This window comes from Pseudonaja textilis, chromosome 3 (genome assembly GCF_049901715.1).
Source record: "Pseudonaja textilis isolate UNSWEBS1 chromosome 3, rPseTex1.2, whole genome shotgun sequence".
NCBI lineage: Eukaryota > Metazoa > Chordata > Lepidosauria > Squamata > Elapidae > Pseudonaja > Pseudonaja textilis.
The window spans coordinates 112798947-112820368 of NC_141992.1; the positions used below are offsets into that span (position 1 = coordinate 112798947).

General features: G+C 39.0%; 1 protein-coding gene across 3 annotated transcripts in view; it reads left to right on the forward strand.

The window, feature by feature from the left end:
• The window catches only part of SEMA5A (semaphorin 5A), a 195431-nt gene that overhangs the window by 37720 nt on the left and 136289 nt on the right, over positions 1-21422 (forward strand). The window lies entirely within an intron of this gene.

Here is a 21422-nt window from a genome sequence, read left to right on the forward strand (position 1 = left end):
ATGCTGGCAAAGATGTTTCAATGTGGAAAAGGGCCTCAGTCTAAACTAGGCCTCATTTCAATCTGATGCATCAGGTCTCTCTCTCTCTCTCTCTCTCTCCATCCATCCATCCATCCATCCCCCCTCTTCCTTTGTCTGACTCTTTTTTCTTTCTTTCCCTTTTCACTTTCTTTTCTTCCTTCTCTCTTTTTTTTCTCTCTCTTTTTTTCCCTCTTGCAGGCTGACCCCATTGACTTGGTACACCATTCCACTTGGACTTGCTTGGCCAGATTCCTCCGGTGAAGTGGGTTCAATGGTGTGGACCTGCGGGCCTGGCGTCTCGAATGCGGCAGCGGTGGTGCATTTGAAAAGTAGAGTAAAGCCAGAATGGCTTTGCTCTACTTTCCCAATGTGTCGCTGCCACATTTGAGGTGCCAGCCCTACAGGCTCACCCCACTGAGCCCCTTGCACTGCTCTGGTGCAACAGTCAATGGGCTGAGCCTGCGGGGCTGGCACCTCGAACACGGCAGTGGTAGGTTGCTGTACTTTCCCAACGTGCTGCTGCCGTGGCGTTCAAGGCACAGGCCCCACAGGTACACCCCATTGAGCCCTTGCACCGTTCCAGTGCAATAGCCAATAGGGTGAGCCTGCGGGGCCGGTGCCTCGAATGTGGCAGTGGCAGCACATTGGGAAAGTAGAGCAAAGCCACAGTGGCTTTGCTCTACTTTCCTAAAGTGCCGCAGTGGCAACATTCAAGGCGCTGGCCCCGCAGGTTCACCCCATTGAGCCTGCTGCACTGGAGGGACCAGCCCAAGCAAGTCCAAGTGGAACGGTGTACCAAGTCAATGGGGTGAGCCTAAGAGATGGAAAGAGAGAGAGGGAACTGGTAGAATCCCACCCTGAATTGTGCTCTGCGAGGGGCCCACCTCCAGTGCCCTCCTGACATCTCTTAGCGCCTCCTTGCTGGCCCCCTTACCTCTTTGCACCCCCCTAAGGCATCCCCCAGCAGGCGGTACTGCCCACTTTGGGAACCACAGCTTTAAAGTGTCATCATATAATCTTGGTCAAAAAGAAATCTCATTAACAGCTAGCAAAATACATAATGTATCTATTTTAACTCTTACCCAGTGGATTCTCTTCATTTTTAAAAATCTTGATGTTTAATCTTATAGTGTCCCACAAGTGGATTTCTTTTCATTTTCTTTTTGGTAAATAGCTTTAGCAATTCATTTTTGCCTCTTCTCAAACAGAATCTCCTTGGTTCCAGACATTCCTTTTTTTATATGTGAAGTAAGAAGGTTTTCCAAGTCACTCTTCTGATTTATTATTTGTATGTTCCCTTTAATTATTAAGACATCAATTGGTTTCATTTGTAAATACATTTTGGCATAATTTTCTATATCACTCATATATTCTGACATTTTAAAATCCATTTTCAAACACACATCTATTTCCATATAACCTTTATATTCTAGCATTTTTAAAACTCCAAATCCATATTCAAATCAGTCTGTTTTCTCCATAAAATCTGTTGTTCTTTATCCTCTACTATACTATCAAAAGAATTTTGTAAGCTATTTCCGAGTAAACTGATCCCAAATAGCCTTAATTTCTTTTATAGTCAAATAGAGTTACTCCATTGTGTTAATTGGTCTGTTCTCCTATAAGAATAATTCTTTTTTTTTTTCTGATACTCTATAGCCAATCTTTCAGTCCCCTCTTTTATCTCCTTATTTTCTAAGCAACACAATTTTCTCTCAGGAGGATTTCTGACATTTAATTTCAGACTTCATACACAGATAGCACTTGACTTCTGACCACAATTGGGACTGGAATCTCAGTCGTTCAGCAAAATGGTCATTAAGCAAGATGCCCATGCTTTATTCAATGACTGTAATGACGACTCTCTCAATCGTGGTCATTAACTGGATGGAACAAAAGAGCTGCCTGCCAAAGGAGGACAGGCAGCTTGTCTCCATCCATGGAGGGGAACTCCAGCGCTGGAATGCAGGAAATTGCTCAGATCTTCATGAACGTGAAAGGTAACTCCTCTACTGGGTTGTAGATTCTGAAGATCAAAGTTTCAGTTTCCGCTGCTCAACAAGTGTTTCCCATCCCCTTGCATGATAGAGGTGAAATCCTTCAGCGTGCAACAGCAGCTTTCAACCCTCTGATGACTTTCCTGTTGACTTTCTGGTGAAGCCGGCAGAGAAGATTGCAAATAGTGACAACATGATCACAAAGTGTTTGGCAACCAGTTGTAAGTGTGAACAAGATGCAAAACACCCAGATCATATCATGTGATTATATGGCTGGAAGTGCTTTACGAAAAGCACCCTTTCTGAAGTGTTATAACTTTGAATGGTTGTTAAATGACTGATTGTAAATTGAGGACTATCTATGCAACGTGACTTTTGAAAGGTTCTTAACTCCAAATAACAAGTAGCTTTATAAAGTAGTTAAGAGGGTAAGAAGGCAGACCCAGTGGCTTTTTGAAAAGTGTTGAGCATGACTTAGGCAAGACCAGTGGTAGGATTCAGCCAGTTTGCACCAGTTCGGCAGAACCAATACTTATTTTTTTGTTGAGTTTGGTGAACTGGTTATGATAAATCTGTGTTTTCTGGAATACGTCTGGTTTTCGTTCAATTTCCTACCAGGCAAGAAAAAATAACCCTCCCCAAAAGTCCAAGAGAAGAGTGACGGAAACCAAATAGAGATGCAGCACCTTCAATCACATCACTCAGGTGAAAACTGAAAATAAGATCAGGTCTTTTGAAAAGACCCATTAGGTCTTATTTTCAGGGCATGTCTTCCTTTACATAGGCAGCAAGGGTGGGGGTGGGGCCTGCCCATAAGCTGGCAGCTGAGGGCCAAAGCGCCAGTGGAGCGCCAGAGGGTGAGGGAGGGTGCTGAAGCAAGTGGGTTGCCCCTTCCTGGCCCGAGCTGGAATGCCACTGCATTTAAGTGCCAGTAGGTGCTGGACTTCCCTCTGGTGGGCCTGGGCAGCTGCTGGAGAGAGACAGGTCCATTTCAGTGCCTGGCGCCCAGATGCCCTCGCTTCTCCCAAGCATTTCTTTACTAACCTGATTTCTAGCTCTGTTGCATTTCTCTGTTGCATTTCTTGCCATCATGTGCAAGGAAACAAAAGTTTGTGGGACTAAAAAAATGTTCAATCAATTCCAACTTCTCACAAAAAAAAAAAAATCTCGCCAAGTTGGAATTGATTGAGGTTTTTATTTAGTCCCCCAAACGTTTGTTTTCCTGCGCACGACGGTGAGAAACACGACAGAGCTGGAAATCAGGTTAGCAAAGAAATGGTTGGGAGAAGGGAGGGCATCTGAGTGGTAGTGGGCGGGGCAAGCTCTATGACGGGACAGTGCACTGCAATGGAGAAACAGGAAACGGACTGGCTGGCATGAGGGGAGGAGGAAGAGCAGGGATAAAAAAGAGGGAAAGCGGCCTTCTTCTTCCCTTGTGCCAGCCACCTCGTTTCTCATTTCTCCACTGTAGCACAGTGCCCAGGATCCACTTTGACAGCCGGGGGGGGGGTTGTTGGGGGTGGTCAGTCCCCATTCATGCCATGGTCACTGACCAATCACCACACCCTCTCTTAGGAAGACAGCGCCAGCTGCCAATGCATCTGCGGGCAAGTCACAAGGCAATCCCACCCACCGGACCTGCCGAGCGATGCCAAAAACAGTAGTCGAAGCTTCCTGGAACTGCTGGGATCTGCGCATGCTCTTTGTAATCCTCCTGCTTGAAGTTTTGACTGCTGGGCAGGACCTCTCCCGACAGAAACTTCTTCCCTGCTTCCCTTCCAGAGCAAATTGCCTTTGCAGAATCAGACCCTGGAAGATCGTGGGAAGTGTATGTTTAGAAGCTATGTGCAACCTCTCCCTGTAATGAGAATCGCAGGCAATGCTGTTTGTAAAGGATCAATGAGACTTTCTCAGAATGACAGGAACTATAGTTCCCATCACCTTCAGGAAGCCTGGGTGATGGAAACCTTAGGCCAGGCTCCTCACAGCTGAAACAATCTGGCTCATCTAAGGTTTCCATCACCCAGGCTTCCTGAAGGTGATGACAACTGCAGCCCACCATGGGTGAAGAGTTTAGCTGAGCTGTGAAGTTGAACTTAACCAGTGCACCCCAAGCGAGAAAGCATTGTGAGCTTTGAGGATGCGAGTGTCTGTATTTCCGTGCCTCATGTGCAGAATTCATGCCGCTCCTTACCATTGGTGTTCAAGGAGGTAGTAATCATGGTAAATACAAATCATTATATTGATGACGAATGCAAATGAAAAAGCAGTTTCCAAAACCTTCCTCCCCCACCAAGTGAAACCTGAGTCACCGCGTAAAGTGGGATATCTTGGGATGCCCAGCTTCCCTTCCTGCTCTTTTGTAGAGAAAGAGAAAGCCGTTGGGGCAGTGCAGGCCACCTCTGGAGGTTGCTTCAGGGTGAGGGAGAGAGAGAGATGCTGAGGGTTGATGCCAACCCTCACCCCCGCCCACTCGCCAGATTCCTCAATCCAGGGTAGGGATAGAAAAGAGGCAGCCTCTGCTTGCCTCCGCCCTCAGTTCTCTTGACATTCAGGCCACCTTGCAGTCCTAACATTCAGGCCCTAACCCTAACTCTTTTGGTATATTGTTTTTTTAATACTTAAAATGGTCATTAGGGCAGAGAACCAGTTGTTAAATTATTTGAATCCCAGCCCTGGGCAAGACCAATTTTCTTCTGCCCCCTGGACCTCTCATAACTTTAGAGCAGAGGTCTCCAACCTTGGCAACTTTAAGACTTGTGGACTTCAACTCCCAGAGTTCCTGAGCCAGGCTGGGCAATTCTGGGAGTTGAAGTCCAGAAGTCTTAAAGTTGCCAAGGTTGGAGACCCCCTGTGTTAGATAATGCTGTTTTGTGACCTTCACAGGAAGTTTCTATAAGGAGCCAAGCATGGGTGATATTTGCCTTCTGCTTAATCTGGATAGGAGTTCTGAGGAGCTCATTTGCAAGAAGCAGAGTCATATTTAGTCCACTATGGTGCCACAGAAATTGAAATTGCTCAGCCCCTTAATCATTATGATTGCCATTTTCATCACTTTTTCCACTGCTATAATATTCTTTTTGAATTGTAATAATATTACAGTTTTATTTCAGTATTGATGCTTTTTCTCGTATTTTTAGAAAAGGAATTTGATTTTTTTTTATTGCAGCTACGTGCAGAATCAATACTTTTATTGAACTGTCTCCGATAGTCCTAAGCTTCTTTTCCTGATCAGCCATAATTAAGTCACATCTCATCAGTGTATGGATGAAATTGGAATAATTAACCTTAATATGCATCACTTCAATTTTTTTTTAACAAATTTTATTCAGTTTTTTACATAAAAATAAAAATCTCTTTTTAGTGGACAACATATTTCCAGGTCATCACCTTTACATACAAATATGACAGCAATTATACATTCATATACGCATACTTAATTCTATTATTACCTTTTCCATTCCAAATTTTCAGTAAGGAGAGAAACAAACACATTAATTCTAGCCTCTTTCATTAATCTCAATCGAAACATCTTTTTGCTTCATTTCAATTATTTCAAATATAATCCTTTAATACTTATTTTAAAAATAAAGATAAACAATATGTGTTCGCCTAATAATAATAATAATATGTTGCCAATGTCTCTCCTTGCTTTTAATAGTCTATATTGACTTATTAATTTAGTTGGTTCTTTAATCTGTCATATTCCCTTTCCATCACAAATTCTTTTTATAAATTCTAAATTAATACAAGTTTTAACACTAAAGAAAAAAACAAGTATAGGTTTCCCCCCTTTTACTGCTTTGAGTGTGACACCTCAGTGGTTAAAATATACCTTTATTCCCCCATCTTGATTCCCAATAAACCATTATTTTTAAGAAGTTACAATAATAATCATTACATCTTTTCATTTGGATTCTGCAGCATATTTCCCCCCCTTAATTTTTCATAAGAGTTATCAATATATTACCCTATTTTCTAAATATTTTTAATTGCAGAAATATTCTTATTACCCCTTGTCACCCTGCAGAATCCCCTTTTTAATTCATCAACCATTATCTCTGAAAAAACAATTTCTTTTCAACATTTTACTATTTCTGTATTTCTTTATTTCATGCGCCTGTTTCTTACTGCTTCTCCTCCCCCTCTTTTCCCCATATCTTTTCTCATTCCAGTTTATATCCTTCTCTTTCTTAATATCTTCCTTTCCCCTCTTCTGGGTCTTTCTGTCTTTCCTAACTTCACAGGTATTCCCCCTTTTGATTGCCTTCTTAAGTCTCAACTTTTTAACCTTCCTTCTTTCCCCACTTCTTTGCAGCGTTCTTTGTGTTAATTGTCTATTTAAAATGTCTTCTCCTTGAATCGACTCCTCCTCCTCTGAAGCTCTTTCTTCTTGTTCTTCAATCGCCATTTCCATTTTTTCTAACACAGAACAAAGTGATTCACCTCTTTCCTGTAGTAATTCTCTCATATTTTTAAGTTCCATTTTTAATTCCCGAAGAGATACCATCATTACACACTCTTGTATTTTATGATTGTTAAAGTCCACACACACACAAAAAACACTCTTACTTTCCTTCTTTCTTCTTTCAATTTTCTAAAGTTCTCAATTATTCCAGCCCAGGGTCTATACCAAAAATATCAATCAATCCCACAGTCAGTCTTTCCTTGCTTTTTTCTTTATTCTAGTTCTGCTTTCACTTTCTAAGATTCTTACTTTGTTTCAATATTTCTTTAATATTATATCCACACAAGTTCATTCAGAAACAAGATGTTTGAGCTCAAGTTTTTGTCCAAAGGTGGCACTCTCCATTATACAAAGTCTTCACCTTTTCCCTCTATTTTTTTATTTAGCGTTTTTCGAACCTCATTATTCCAACACAGTCCAGTCTCCAATTTGTAAACTTTATTATTATTATTTTTTGACAATCTTAAGTCCAGCTTTATTTTATGCCTGTTTATTGCCAAAATATTTTAGTCCAATTTAGTTAAATCTTTAGTTCCGGCTTCTTCCTTTCCTGGTTCGAAGCCCTGCTTAGCTGTCAGAAATACTTTCTTATTTTTTTTCCTGTCTCTTTGTAATTTCGCCACTCACTTTTCTTTTCTTAAAAATTCTATGTTACCTTAATTCTGGGGTACTTTTGTTTAGTTGTATCACCCAATTGTCCCAGTTCAGATGTTATCCACCTCTTTCTTCCCTCCTGCACAAATCTTAATCCAGCTGAGTCCTCCTCTTCGGGGTGGCCATTTTAAACCACCGCTGCAGTCGTCTTCGGGGGGAAAAAGACCAAGCCCAGCAGGGGAGATGTGGCTCCCCTAAACCTGGCTTGTGGCTTCCCCTTACTCCACCGCCCCTCCAAGGCAGCTTCAGCCCCTAATCGTAATGATTGGGGCTCTCCAACAAAAGAACACTGACCATAGCCGCAGAGAGTTGCAATCTACGGTCTGTCAGCGAGGCGGCTCCGCCTTCTTTTTCATCACTTCACTTTTGTCTACCGTGAACTCTGACAGTATTTGGAACCCTGAATATTTAGGTGATATTAGCTAATTTGGCTATTTCATGGTTTTCTCCTAATTCCTAATCATTTTTTAAAAAGTTAAAAGTATGAGCCTCAGGAAAGTTTCTTGATATGTTCTATTATATATGCACATTTATTGCAAATTATATATACAATATTTATTCATGCTGTTTTTTCTACTCAACCAATCACGTGATTATAAATTTTCTCAGGACTCTCAAGAAAAACTCAAGTTTCTTAAAACTCCAGGTCATTGCTATCTGCATGCTTATTATAAATATTAGGAATTCTAGAAGATTAGTGAAACAGACCTTGCTTGTTTTGACAGAAGCCATTTTGTTCTTTCACCCTTCAACACAAACTTGGCTTTCCATCTGCTTGTCAATTTCACTTTTCATAATGCTGCTCACTAATTCCTAAAGATTTGAGTTTGCCTCCATGTCTTCTGTATCTTTTTTAAAAAATTCCCATAACAACAGCTGCTTTTCAGGCCTGATGTGGGCTTCTAGGGATAAGTTACATATTTTTGTCTGGCAACCAAAGTCATCAGCATGTTCCAGAGAACCTAAGAGAAGAAGGCCTGTTGTTCCGGTGAGCTTTGAAAGGCTGATGCGATATTGAATAGCCCTGCTTAAGTTGCTCTGATGTTCTTCAGAGGAAAGGGGTATTTTTATGACACTCTGCGAGAGCTCCTGTCTCTGGAGAGTTTAAGGCTAAATTTGAAAACCGCCTATGAGTTATGGCAGGAGAGTTGGTTGGGAAGTGCTATTTGTATGCTTTCAAATAATCCCATTGACTGTGCTTTTATTATAGGTTCTTTTATGAAAATACACCATTTTTTCCCCCCTGGTGTCAAAATATCATTAAGAACCTGATGATTAAGGGAGCAATTAGCACATCTTTTGCAGAAGATGGATGTTAGAGAGCTATGTGGTGCTACACTATATTGATACAGAATACACTCCTATATTAAATAGCTTGTCGTTGTTAGGATTTAATTAATCACACATGAGTGAATTTCTGAGCACCATTAGTAAGTAGCATCCAGTGGTTTCCATACGAATATTGTTCATTTCATGACACTGTTTTTTCACAGATACTACATTCCAAAAACCTGATTTTTCTATTCCTTTGTTGCTATGTTGATTCTTTCTGTAAAATAGATATCTTTTTTTCTGTATTTAAATTTACCTGAATTTAAACTCATTACATAATATAGAAGCAAATTGTAATTTTGTGAAGAATAGCAGCCAATTGTTGTGATTCGCTGGCAGCCGGTGCAGACGGCAGAGGTATCAGACATTGAGGACAAAAGGGAACCAGTCAGGGAGTGTGGAGAGGACTTGGATGAGGGTCCCCATGTCTAATGTGGGGATAGGGCCAGGACCATCTGGGAGTGGGGTGCTGCCTCCAGAGTCTGGCAGCAGCGAAGCAGAGGACCCAGGGGAGCCTGTTCCCAGTGTGTGTGCTGGGAACAGGCTGCTAGAAGGTGAGAGCAAAGCTGCTAAAAGGTGAGAGCAGCTGAAGCAGAAGAGGCGACTCGGGAGTAAGGCTGGGAGGTGATTGCCCCTCCCATAAGGGATAAAAGTCAGACAATGACGAACGCTTTTCAGGAAGCAAACAGTTCAAAATATTCGGAGTCCTTCTTGAAGCTCTGCGTATTCTGGTCATTTTTTTCTGCTACTGTTATAATAAAGTTGGATACTTCTGTTTTTGGCAGCATTCCACAGCACTGACAGGCGGGTGCTTATCTGTTTAAGTTAGTTCTGGCTGTGAATGAAAATAATTCCCAGTGTTGCATTAAAATAGGTTTTGCTTTTAAAACAAGTTTGTGTTTAATTACGTTTGATGAAGCCTGGGTCAGAACACCAATACAGTTAACGTAACTTCCTACAGGCATGCATTTTTCATCCTTATTATTACCCAACCTCTGCTATTTCCACCCCTCTCTTCGGTCCAAATAAGAATGCCCCTTAAGGAAATGAAAGTTCACCTCTCCTCTCATATTTTTATTTTATTATTTTGGGCAGAAGTATTTACACTTTCTGGCTATTTATTATCCTCCCCCCCCCCCAATAATTATTTCTATATGTTGCACCTTCTGTAGAAGGATCCTGAAGAACACCATAATTCATGTAGGAGTTAACTGTGTTAAATGCCAGAACGATTGAGACAATATCAACACAGTTATTCTGTGTGAGCTTTGATAAGCTACCATCACCTCTATCAGGTGAAGTTATAGAACATATACATTCAATATTTGAGTTGAAGATAGTAACCAATACAGATATGGGGAAACAAAATACAGGACATGTGAAAAGTAAAAATAATGTTGTCGAAAACATTAGCATTCCTAGCCTGCATCTTTGTCCTGTACAATACATGGTTTAATTTGTTAGAAGTGTTCTACCTGATTCAGTGTAGTTCAAACAGTCCAGTCCCTTCAGCAAGGATAAACGGGTTGAAATCTGGCCATGCATATTCAGTGTTCCAAAATCAATGAGGAAAACACTTTACTTGGAACATTCTGTCAGTGGCCTCATAGATGACCTCCTAAAGCAAAGATTCTACAAAAGTAATCTTATGAAATTGTTGAACTAAAATCCATAAAGTGTGTCAGCTTTAATTTCTCATGGATTAAATAGAAATTAAAGGTTTTTATCAAATATTGTTTAGTGTGATATGTGAACCCATTTATTAATCCACTCTTCAGTGTAACATCTACAAATATTAGCACAAAGATGAAATCATCCTTCAAAGTTATTGCTTTATTCCCATCCATACAACCCAACCTCATGAAAAAAAGTGAATGCAAACTGCTGCACAAGAATACAACAGAGAAACAATATAATTCCCAACCTAATGAATTTATTACAATTCAGACTGATTATCATCTTCTGATCTAACAGCTCTGTATGCCAACAGATCACAAGAACATATATGGGATCCCCCATCATGGATGTATAGCAGAAACAGTTATGCTACAACTAAAAAACGTGGCCCTTTTAAACATCATTATCACAGAACTGGAGGACGACATGCTGCAATCCCAAATTTATTTTTTTTAAGTGCAAGAATCAAGTTTAAAATTTCTGTAGGAACTCCCCCCCCCAATTCATAAAATCAGTTACATCTCATCAACAAAGTATATCTACACCAACACTCAATAAAGCAGAATTTAATTTCCTACAAAATACATTAAAGAAGATCTACTTCTACAGTTTTATTAAACAAATGTACTAGGAAATGAAACTAATCAGATAGTCCACATTTTAGCAACTAGAGTTAGGACTTACAAAGTGATGGTTAAGCAAAGCAGTTACAAAATTAAAATGCACTGTGCTTATGATTTTAATTTCACATTCCTTTGCAGACCTGAAAAGAACATAAGTGTGAGGCTTTGTCATAATTTTACTTTTACATCACCATTGCAACTGTGTAAAGTTGTTAATTAGGCAGTTGCAAAATAAGGACTGTTCGTAAACAAAATATGCTACAGAACTGTTATAATACTGCTATACACAAATCTGCATTAGAAAGCATTCATGGTTCATCAACCATGAACATCCTATAAAAACACAACATAGAATCCTGTACAAACCAAAAACTGCATACATGGCCAAGACAGACTAACATGATATACAATCTTAACTTCCTGGATTATAACCAATAGTTATTATGGTGAACAAACAGGGCTCCGGTAGCTTCAGCAATTGATAGAATACAACATTGCAATAAAAAACCAAGATTCCAAGTACATAACAGCCATCCATGCCCTTAAAATTGATCATGCCTTTGATAGGCAGGTTACACACAAAAAGCAAGAAAGCCAGATAATGTCTAGAAACTGTTATTCAAGTAACCGATCCATTGAGCTGGATGCTACTCAAACAAATGAGTCCCAATCAAAATGGAAACATTACTCCCAATAACGAATTATTAGACGTTTCCTGGGAAGTGTCAATCACTAGTCAGCCCCTGAATTCAAATGTTACACAGATTTCTGATACTGCAAGGCATACTAAAAAGGGAAAAGGGAATGGCCTTGAAGGACAGGAGGAAGAGTTGCTACAAAGGCAATGGTCAGATAAAGGATGTCTGAGAATGGGGCAAGAATGTAATGTGATTAAATCTCTCAGGTAAGATAAAGAGAGAGAGAGGGAGAAAGAGCATTCAGATTTGCAAGATTCTGTTACTGTAGCTTTATAATAAATGTAGTAGTATATGGCATTGGTTTTCTAATCTGATCTATCTTGAATGGTTGACACATACCCTCCTCTGGACCTTTTTACTGAGAAAGCCTTGCCCAACTGTGAGGTGAAATTTTTACAGAAAACCCAGTTAACACTTTGCCATTAAGATCTCAACATCTGGAGTACCCAGTCATAAGGTATAAACATTTACTTGGTGAATAACTTCTACTTAAAAGTAATTATCTATAATTAAAGTGCCTCCATTTCATTTTCATTGTCCTGTTTATTATCCAAAGCTCTCTTCTCCATACATATATATTTGTCTTTTAATAATCCATGAATCTCATGAAATAAATAGTACTGCAGAAATCTGTATGTCATGGTTAATTTTTAAAATGCCATGGAAACAAATTATCTTGTCACTACAGTCACTACATTTCTGGGGTCAACTTTTTGGTCTATGAAGAATTACAAAATTGTAGCATTATTTCATGGTTTGCAATATTATGATTATTCTCACTGAGACTCACATCTTTTAAAGTGTTTTCTAAAATCAAAATGTTTTTGATATTCAAGGATATGTATACCACCTACATTTCAAATGATGAACAAACGTAAAACAAAAACATTTCAGTTATCCTGTAGATAGTTACTTAAAACATAACAACAACTCAGGCCTGGAATATGGAAATAATGTCATTATAGTTATACTTTGCTACATTCCTGGTAATTTTGCAATGATTAAATTGGTATGAAAACAACACATCCCATTTTAGTTTAGTAATTTGTTATTGCTCCCAACCATTTGAAAAATTTTTGCTTATGAATTAATAAAGATTGAACAGTATAACCATTGGTTGAGTTAAATTTTTAATTTTCCATTAACAATCTCTAGTTATGAGAATTAGATTGCATGTTCCAAATTAATTTTTGTTTGTTTGTTTGAAAAAGAGAAAAGCTTTCCCTGTTCCCTGTGGTCTTATGAATATTAAGAAATTACTATTTTCTTGTAACTTCAGTAGCAAATAGAATATTATGTCTTGGACAGTGCAGTTCACAGATTAAGGGTAGATATTGCCCAGTTTATCTCTATTAACAACAGTAGACAACCAGTAAGACTCCACTCTCTTCTTTTTAACTTACATCATTGCAAAGGCTAAGCATATGTGAACGTAATATGAATCTATGTCAGGAAATATTTTGATACATCTACATATAAATAACTTCCTCTACAAGTATTTTATTTTTAACATTATGGTAATATGAAGCACTGCAAGGTGATAAATTGAGACCACAGCCTGTTACATGCATTTTAACATTTGAAGACAGGCTGGCATCAAACAACTTAATGAAAATTGATAATACAGGATGGATTAAAACCTTACTCTGGAAAATCTATCAAGTGCCTGGTCTCCTAGTTACCCAGAAACCTGTTGCTTGTACCTGAGTGTCTTTCGTGCTTTCTATTTGTGATAGTAGTAGTGTATATTTCCCATCCAGTATCCAACCTACTATTCCTTGGTAAAAAAAAATTGAGAATGTTAATGGTCTTTGACCCTAACGATAGTTAACCCTAACCATAGAAGGCCCTGCGTGGAATGGATTACCTAGAACCTTTCAGTCAGATTTAGGCCTGGGAATGAGATGGATACGGCATTTCTTCTTCTTGTGGGTGAACTTCAATGATGTTTGGAGAGGTGCACCTTTCCTGACCTTGTTAGAGACTTCAGTGGCATACAATATGATTGACCATAATATCCTTTAGGACTGTCTTCAAGGGCTGGGGATTGAGGCACAATTTTGTAATGGTTCTGTAAAGGTGCTTCCAGTGGAATTTCTGGGAGGGGAAAGTCTTTGCCAACTTAAGTGTGGGGTGTCCCAGGGCATATGTTTTTTTCTCATTTTGTTTAATATCAACCAGTGGAGAGGCCATCTATCAGTTTGGGATCATGTATAAGCAATCTGTTGATGATACGGAGATGTGTTAAAAATCCTGACCTGAAGACCGTAATAAACTATGCAAAATAACCCCAGAACCATGGAGGAACAATTGGTATAATAATCTTCTGGTAGCAGGAATGTTCTATTTACTACTGTAGGTGGGATTGCCTTTTTGTGCAAGAATTTCTGTGTAACATGGGGGTACTTTTCTCTCTGTCTGCTTCTGGGACAGCCTTCAGCTATCTTCAGTTGCCTTTTTTAGTGACTCATGACCTTGTCATCTCTTAGAGTACTGTAATACAGTTTATATCAAATTGCATTTAAATAGTTTTTGCAAGCTGCAGCTAGCACAGAATGCAGCTGCCAATTCAGCAGGAAAACATCTGTTGGTTGCTTGTAGGCTCCTGGATTTAATATGCTCACAATTACCTGTAATCTTTTATATGGTTCTGTATAGTTTGGTCTACTTGCTTTAGGTAGAATCGTGCTTTCTATGTTGAGCACAGACAGAATGTTTTGGGTATTGAGTCTAACTAAGATAAGGAGGCTTGCAGCTTGGGGATAGCTGGGGTAGTTTTGTGGTAGGATTTCCCAATCATGAATGGCATTATTTTATTTTTAAAATGTGTTCATTGTATGTTTCAAGGAATAGGTAACATACAAATGTGGGCAAATAAATTATGTTAAAATCCCTCAAAGAAACAAAAAAAATGTAAGAATGTAAAATTGTGCAGATTGATTTCTAATGAGAAATAATCACCAAATGCATCTATTATATACTGTATGTGCACCCTAAAAATGAGGAAATATAGTAGAAAATCAAGTTAATGAGAAGAAAACTGGTGTAAAGTGAAAGTCAAGTCATGAGAATGCTGCATAAATATATAATGTAAATGTAATAGTTGTAGTCAATAATTATAACCATGTTGTTATACTGATTTAGACAAAATAATTAACCTTATGCATAAGTTTCATGAGTAGAAATGGCAACCATGGCAAAAGGTTGATAATCCTTCTGGAAACTTCTTCAGATTACAGTACCTTAAATTCCTCCATCAAATGACAGAAAGAACTAATTTTTTTATACTTCATCCCTATATAAATGAAAATGGTAAGTTTAGTTGCAATTGTCAGGGGTGGGATTCTACCGGTTCTGACCGGTTCTATAGAACTACTTGTTATGATTCTGTGCAGTTTGGAGAACTGGAAAATTGCGCCCCTGGCTGCCCCCCGCCGCCCAGTCAGTCCTTATCATGCATGTGCAACATTGCGCACGTGCTGACATAGCTGGCTGCTTTCTTCCCCTCCCAGTCACTCCTTAAGACAGTTCTTTCCCTCTCTCCTGACAATCAGCTGTGCCAGGATTCCCCTTGCTTACTTACTGCTTCACCCAGGAGGCTTCCTGAGGCCTGGGAAGGCAAAAAATGGAGCGCCGGGGGTGCTACCCCCCCCGCTCCATTTTTTTTCCTTCTTGAGCCCCAGGGAAGCCTTCTGGGAGCAAAAACTGCCCCCCAAGGAAGCTCCCCTGAGGCCCAGGAGGCCCTAAAATTGAGGGCAAGGGGGTGCTGTGTGCCCCCCCCTGCTCTGTTTTTTTCCTTCCTGAGCTGCAGGGAAGCCTTCTGGGAGCAAAAAAGCCCCCCGCAAGGGTTCCCTGAGGCTTTGAAGCCCAAAAAATGGGGGGGGGTGTTGCTGCCAAAAAGAAGAAGCCATGCCCACTCAGTCACATGGCCACGCCCATCTAGCCATGCCCACAGAACGGGTTGTTACAAAATTTGAATCCCATCCCTGGCAATCGTGGATTATTTTCTTGCTGAAGGTGCTAAATTGACAGAGGTAAAACTGTTCTCTGTGACTCCTTTTGGGAATAGGAATTCCTCCTCTGTACTATGGTTCATAGAATAGTACAGTCTTAATGTAGCTCTTACATTTCTGCTATTTTGCCAATTTTTTTTCTTTTATGTTTAAAAGAGATTTGGAATACAGTTTTAAGAAAACAAATGAGAGGGACAAAGTGGGCAACACTTTGGAAGTTGGGTAGTTTTTTGGGGGGTAGACTTATATAGAAGAGATGCAGTGGAAGACATCGCATTGCTGGCAACTCCAGATGGTCCTTGCTTAGTGATCATTCAAACTTACAGTGGACTCCCCAAAAGTTACTTTTGACCTGTTTCCAGATTTCCAATGACCCCCCCCACACATCCCTGGTCATGTGATTGCATTTTGGGCACTTGGTACCCAGCTCACATTTACTGCCATTTGCAATGTCCTGCAGTCATGTGACTGCAATTTTCAGCAATCAACATAATAGCACCTCATCAATTAGACGTATTAACATTTATCCCCCTTTCTTCAACATTTAAATATGTGGATTTTAAGTAAGCAATAAGTAAATAATTTATTACTAGAGCCTATGTGTATATAAATTTCTGGCTTAAAAGTTTCTTGGGGTTAAAAAGGAAAACAAATCAGGGATTTGCAACCAGAATTGTTAGGGAGGGGCTGGGGAATTTAGTTCAATCTTTTCCTTTGTGTTAAAACGAATTATGATTCATTCATCCCTTAAAAGGCCAGCAGCAAAAGTGTCTGGTCAGATCCACTCCTTTCACCCCCTGCTCTCCCCTCTCTCATATTGAGAAGCTATAGCAGAAATTGATTAACAAGTTTTTTTAAAGGAGACTTTTAGGATGGAATTTCTCTGCTGCTGTTTTGGGGCATTTACTTATTTATTTTCTTTATGTTGTAGTCAGACTGCCAGTGAAATTTAATGGAAGTTTCTGGAGTTCTAGGTGTCACAAGTTAGTCTTTGTACATTTGCATGTGAGCTGGTGATTGTGTTCTTTGAATTTAAGTGGTCAGTTATGATCAGATTCTGGTCTGGAGTTCTGTTTGATGCCACCTGTTTATGTACCAAAGTAAGTCTCATCCTATTGGGTCTCATTATCTATTTTCAAATACACTGTGATATCTAACAACCAGACAAGGTACGCCATGCATTTGAGGCCAGGACCAGATAATGCAATGTAGCACAAATGTAGGTAAATATAAAAGCATTGAGAAGACTATCCGGGTTAACAGAATCTTCAATAACTTGGAGACAACATGAATATCTTTGGTACAGCTTCTCTGCTTCTGTATATTATATATTGAGTGAAACTTATTATTATTTAACAGAGTTATTAGCAACCCCACACTATAGTTAACTTACAACACTATTTCAGATGAAAAAGTAATATTGTCAGTTGCCAAAGGATATTGTCAGTAAGCTTGCAAGAATGATGTGTAGAATGAGACTAAATTGTCTGGTTGTTAGACATCGTGTTAGTGAACAAATGATGCTAACATAATTATCAATAAATTTAAAGTCCTTGTGTCAAAAGAATATAAAAATCTTGAAAGCAGCAAACTGCTAAAAGTAAGATCTTGAATTCTGCTTTTGGACTCTACATGTAACCCAAAATTCAGAAAGCTATTAATGCAGGATATTCAGTTCTCTTAAGCAACTATGTATCCGTGGAATGGATCTTTCTGTTGACTTTAATTCAGACTGATTTTTATCTATCTGGGATGGATGGGCCTGAAACTACGCCGTTCCAAATTCGGGCATACTTTAGTCACAGTCTGTTTCTTCAGACTTGTGACATGTAATGAATTATAGCACTGTGACAGCTTTCCCTTTACCTCCAGGATTGGTTGCTTATAATGGAGAGGTTTCCCCCAGCATCCACAATAATGCTTTCTTTGGACCTTGATGGTCTCACAGGAAGATAAGAGAGAGGATTACATCCAGTAATTGACAGATTTGCTCTCAAATCAAAGAAGACTTGCAGTCAGGCCACAGTTTCTCCAATGCTTAGAAGGTCAACAACCAACCTTTCAAAAATATCCATTGATTAATCTGATAAACCACACACAATTTTTTTTGAAGAATTGACCTTGCTGTGTGATTAGAAGAAATATATCTAATTTAAAAAAAAACAAAGAAAGACCAATCAGTTTGAAATGTAGGGAACTCTGGTTCTGTATTCTGGATTTCTTATATATTTTCTATATTTATTTTAATTACATTTAAAAAAATCAATAAAACCAAATGACTTGTTTACTTTCTTCCTCAAATACATTCAAAACTGTAGTGTTTTTAAGGCAACCTATATGTTTGTCTACTTTGAAAATGAGATCTGTGACTCAGCAAAAATGGTGATAAGAGAAGAAAATCTAGACACATAACCTTGGGTACCTCAGCATTTCCTGGCCTCAACATAGAAGGTTTTATTGGGCAACTCATAAATAACCATTATCATCCTTTGGAAAATTCTATCCAAGGACTGTCAAAGTTTTTTGCTTGGTCCTGGTGGCAATTGATAATTAGCCATTTTTATCTCAAACTTTGTGGAAGTGCATAAAGATGAATTGTCATCTGCTGTGTCTTTAATCATTTGTTGAAATGCAGGCTGGTGTGTTGTTCTTCAACACCTATCTGTCCCAGCCAAAATGGCTTGTGGCGAAGTCTAGTGGGAAATGTAGTCTAAACATTTGGAAGATACTGTTTTCCTCCCCACCCATGCTTAAGAAAGTGTCTATGCACTCCTGAAAATACTAATATTTAGCCATCCTGGCTCCACGTATAACCTTTGGACAGTTTTCATGATAAGGTTTTCATGGTCTGGTTTTTAGAAATCTTGCAACTTTCTTACCAAACTTTAGAATATTGTAACCTGAAAATTAGGAATAAGTTTGCTGAGTTGTAAAGATATGTCCAGTGCAAATGATAGTTCTCTTACTCCCTGTACGTCTTCCTCTTCCATGCAAAATATTAAAGGATCTACAAGTGGATATCCTTGTGAGTAGTTATAGCCAGCAAAGGATAAACAGTAGATAAATGGAAAATCAAAAAACCTTGTATATATTGATATGGCAGAATAGACCATGATATAAAGACTGTCGTCAGAGAACTTCTCAGGACCAAGAGTACTGATGGAAGGGAGGATCATCAGAGGAGTTTCTTAGTTAATAGCTAATTAATATTAACAATTAATGTGTTTTTGATAAAATCCTCTCTCTCTTGAATGGTTTGGGGAAATAAGTGTTACAATGATCAAGACTATAAATTATATTTAGGAAAAATCATTCAAAGGGTATTTTCTTTTTTAAAAAAAGTACATTTGAACAGGTTTTATTCTCTGTCTCAGGAATGCTTTCTGAATCAAAGGATACTTCTGGGATATCATGAACAGACATGTTTCTACCATCTCTGTCACATAAAGTATGTCTGAAAAATTGTGAACAAATAAAAAGAGGGCCATGATATTGAGACAGACAAATCTTTTTTTTCTTCCCAAGACTCATTACAGGCTTCTTTGTTTTGGCTTTGAATTTTGCACTAGTCAATTTCCTGCGGAATGTATCTTGTTTTAAAATAAGAGATCAGAATATTCTTCTGACCTCTTATTCTAAAAGAAGATACTGTACATTCGGCAGGAAATTGACTAGTGCAAAATTCAGAGCCAATTGGGACACTGTGGTTGTTATTGTCAATGAAAGCTTACAAACAGCAGTAAAGGCTGTTGACTGTCCAACCTTGTCTATCCTTCACTCTCACTGCTGCTTCACCACTATCTATTTTGGAGTAAAAGCTCCTTGGAGCCAGGGATATCAGTGTTGCTAATATAACAGTACATGGACTGATAGCAAAATATAAATAATAAGTAAGCTAGGATATCTAAGTTTTAAATACAGGTAATCTTCGGCTTAAGACCACAAATAAGCCTCCAATTGCCCAAAGCCTCAAAAACGTAGTGAAACATTTGTTAAATGAGTTTTGCCCCATTTTACAACCTTTCTTGGCCAGTTGTTAAGTGAATAACTGCAGTTGTTAAATTGGTAACATGGTTGTTTAGTGTGTCTGGCTTCCCCATTGACTTTGCTTGACAGAAAGTCACAAAAGCTGATCACATGACCCCCAAGACACACCGCAACCATCATAAATATGAACCAGTGGCGAAGCATCTGAATTTGGATCATGTGACCATGGGGATACTACAATGACCGTAAGTGTGAAAAAGGTCATAATTCACTGTTTTTAGTACCATTGTAACTTTGAACAGTCAATATTTACAGACCCCTCACATCCCGGACACAAACTGTTTCAACTCCTTCCCTCAAAACGATGCTATAGAGCACTGCACACCAGAACAACTAGACACAAGAACAGTTTTTTCCCAAAAGCCATCACTCTGCTAAACAAATAATTCCCTCAACACTGTTCAACTATTTACAAAATGTACAGTACTATTACTGTTAATCTTCTCACCACTCCTTATCACCCATCCCCTCCCACTTGACTGTTTCCTAGCATGATTTGATTGTTGATTGTACCCTATGACTATCATTAAGTGTTGTACGTTATGATTCTTGATTCTTAACGAATGTACCTTTTCTTTATGTATACTGAGAGTATTTACACCAAGACAAATTCCTTGTGTGTCCAATCACACTTGGCCAATAAAGTATTCTGTTCTGTTCTGTTCTGTTCTGTTCTATAAGCGAATGGTTTTAAGTCAAGAACTGTTCGTGTTATTTTTCTTTCTTTTAGCCTAGAGTTTGAGGGCTGGCAGGTTTATACAGTTAGGTCTCAAAATATGACCACAGCTGAGAGCAGAATTTCTGTTGTAAATAAGGCAATTATTAAATGAGTGGCACCTGATTATACAGGGTTTTTTTTTGCCATGGTTGTTAAGTAAATCACTGCGGTTGTTAAATGAATCATGTGCTTCTTTAAGTGAATCTGACCCCCCCCCCGACTGCTTGTCAGAAACTGGCGGGCCACAGATGGCGATCCTATGATCCTGGGATGCAGCAACTATTGAAAATACATGCTGGTTGTCAAGCACCTAAATTCTGATCACATGACTATAGGGATGCTGCAGCAGTCATCAGGTTGAGGACTGGTGATCACATTTTTCAGTGCTGTTGTAAATGTGAATGGTTGCTAAACTAATGGTTATAAGTTAAGGTCCCCAACCTTTCCTGCTCTGTGGACCGACGGTATGTGTGTGGGGGAGGGGATGGTTTCCACATGCGTGCCTGCCCCATGCACAAATGGAGCTTTTCACCCTTACCTCCCACTTGCGTGGCCTGGTTCCCAACGGACTGCAGACTGGGAGTTGAGGACCCCTGAACTAAAACAATAAAGTGTTTTTGTAAGGGCTTAATTTTATCATTTGGGGGCTAAGGGTCATTCATAACTATATTTCATTTTCATCTTTTTCTTTTCAGCAAGCCGTATAAATGCCACACTCTCATCACTCTTGTGGACATGTATTTACTGTGGAAGTTTCAGGTGTCTCTTGTTCTGGAGATTGATAATATACATCTTTCTTATGTTTAAACATCCCAGTATTTTTGCTAGGAAAGTAAAAAAAAAATTCCTCTATCTAGTATATGCCATTACTACTGATGTGATTACTGTGTGCAATACAGGTGTTTAAGGCTTCAAATCAATGGTGGGATTCATTTTTTTTTACTACCAGTTCTGTGGGCGTGGCAGGGCAGGGGAAGGATACTGTAAACTCTCCAGTCAGAGGTCGTATTTTCTGGTTCTCCAGACTACTCAAAATTTCCACTACTGGTTCTCCAGAACTGGTCAGAACCTGCTGAATAACACCTCTACTTCAAATGGTTACTTAGTGGTTACTTTCTGTGACTAAAATGGAAATTAGAAAAAAAAGTGCTAATTATTTTCTTCCTGGTCTGGA